Raw genomic sequence first — 2,031 nt, 5'->3', positions numbered from 1 at the left:
TTTTATCGCGGCTGCAGCTGATCAGCACACACCTGGTGGCGGTGGGTGCCATTGAGTGGATTGTGTACAGAACAAAACAGTGCCTGGTCCTGTACCGTCATTGCAAAGGATGCTAGGTTAAAGTAATGCATATTCATCATCTTATGTTTCTAGAGGTCAGAAAGCCAAGGTCTGGTTCACTGAAATCTAGATGTTGGCAGGGCTGGTTCCTTCTGAGGCTCCAGAGGAAAAACATTCTGGTGCCTTTTCCAGCTTCAGAAACTGTCCCCACTCCTTGCTTCACGGCCCCTTCTTCCATCTGAGTCACTGCAATGGCTGCTCTGTGTCCTTCCAGTGCAATTCTGATTCCACCTGCCACTTGCTAATAAAGGGTCTGAGGTTATATTGAGCCCGCCTGGCTAATCCAGGGTAATCTCCCCATCGGAAGCTCATCAATCACATCGGCAGCATCTCTTTTGCTCTGGAAGGAAACCTAGTCACCAGGTGACAGGATTGGTGCATATTATACTAGATAATAGCAGGTTGTTTTCTATTAATACTAAGCAATGAATGTTGTTGGGTAAAGTTGAGTCGATTTTTAACTCGTAGAGACCCTGTGTGACAGGGTAGAACAAACCTATAAAGTTTTTTTTTGCTTTTGATTTCTCAGAAGCATAACTCTAGGGCAGTCACCTGTGAAGTTATTGGGTGGACTTGAACCACCAGCCTTTTTGTTAGCAGTTGTGTTGAAGCACAATTTTCTAATACGGCTTTTCTACCCATTACTCGCTAACGCCCACCAGCGAATTCTGTGGGACTATACAAAAAAGGTTTCAAGGACTCTATCTAGGGAGGGGCTTGGTCAGTCGGATGGCCAGAAGACTGAGGCATCTCAGACGCATGAAGAGAGAATGACCAGGTCTCTTAAGGAAGAGCGCTCTCAAAATCCCTGCCGAAAGTGGCAGAGGCAGCAGAGGCGATGCGCACAGGGCAGAGGCTGCTGCAAGTGGAGCAGGAGACAGAACAGAGCAGCAGTGCCAAGACCACTGGAATGTTGGCAGGCTTCCTGGGGCCACGGAGGCAGAAGCCAAGGGCCGTTGTGCACAAGAGACTGAGGACCAGAGAGAGAAAAGGAGGTGAGGCGAGGCTGCTGGCCGGGGAGAGGGTGGTGAGGTCTAGTGATTGCATTTTCACTGTCTGTGATCCTGATTCATGGTAGCCTGTTAAATTCCCCAGTAAACCCCATAATGTGAGCATTGTTTGTGAGTTCTGTGCGGCAATGGCAAGGAACTCAGCATGGACAGTCGTGGGAATAATGGCTGGAGTCAGAAGAGGATCGAGAGAGATGGAGGTTAGAGACCCGTCTGACCTCACTCAGTCTTGTGGCAGTCGGCCGTGGGTGGGTGCAGAGATGGCCAGAGGAGGGCAGATGTAGTTCCCATGCCATTCACTTTGGTATAAAAAGCATTTTTTTTCTTTTATAAAAGTGGTTTCCGGCAGTATTTGTCTTTATGAACATGGCATTTACTGAGCAGACTGTCTCCCAAATCTGTCCATGTCATGAGGTGTTTGACAGTTTCATCGCTGTGTTTTTTTTCAGGGGAGAGCGCGAACGCAGTGCCCCACGACCACCAATCATCCCGCCGAGTTTCCCACATTTGGGGAAATCGCGGGGGTCAGCACACCCGGAGTGCAATGGGTGAGCCTCGCCCTGGGAAAACCACCTTCGTGATCATGGCATCTCCCCTGCCAGATAAGTATCATTGTTGTGTTTTAAAAGCTGCATTGTACATATGTACCAGAGGTTATTTATCCATTCCTCCACAGATGGGCAGTTTGATTGTTTCCATAATTTTGCTATTGTAGCTAGTGCTGTGATAAATATGGGTGTGCATCTAACTGGTTGTGCCTTATTCTTGATTTCTTTGGGGTACAGACTCAGATTTTAAAAAAAGTATCACCTTTGATTACAATAGTCAGTCAAGAAATGAATGGGAAAGATGGAAATTCGGCCCAGGGGAGTGTGGGTGCAGTTGCTAACAGCACTCAGGA

The 2,031-nt window shown here is 47.9% G+C and overlaps 1 non-coding gene across 1 annotated transcript; it reads right to left on the bottom strand.

Moving 5' to 3' along the window:
- Positions 1 to 1,576: 1,576 nt before the first annotated feature.
- On the bottom strand, positions 1,577 to 1,740 carry LOC142461786 (U1 spliceosomal RNA). The gene has a single exon (XR_012786983.1). It is a non-coding gene; the product is annotated as a U1 spliceosomal RNA (small nuclear RNA).
- Between the last annotated feature and the right edge of the window lie 291 nt (positions 1,741 to 2,031).

The sequence above is a fragment of the Tenrec ecaudatus genome, chromosome 11, assembly GCF_050624435.1.
Source record: "Tenrec ecaudatus isolate mTenEca1 chromosome 11, mTenEca1.hap1, whole genome shotgun sequence".
Lineage (NCBI taxonomy): Eukaryota > Metazoa > Chordata > Mammalia > Afrosoricida > Tenrecidae > Tenrec > Tenrec ecaudatus.
Note: the sequence above shows the minus strand (reverse complement) of the source record. Positions and strands in the feature narration are given on the sequence as shown.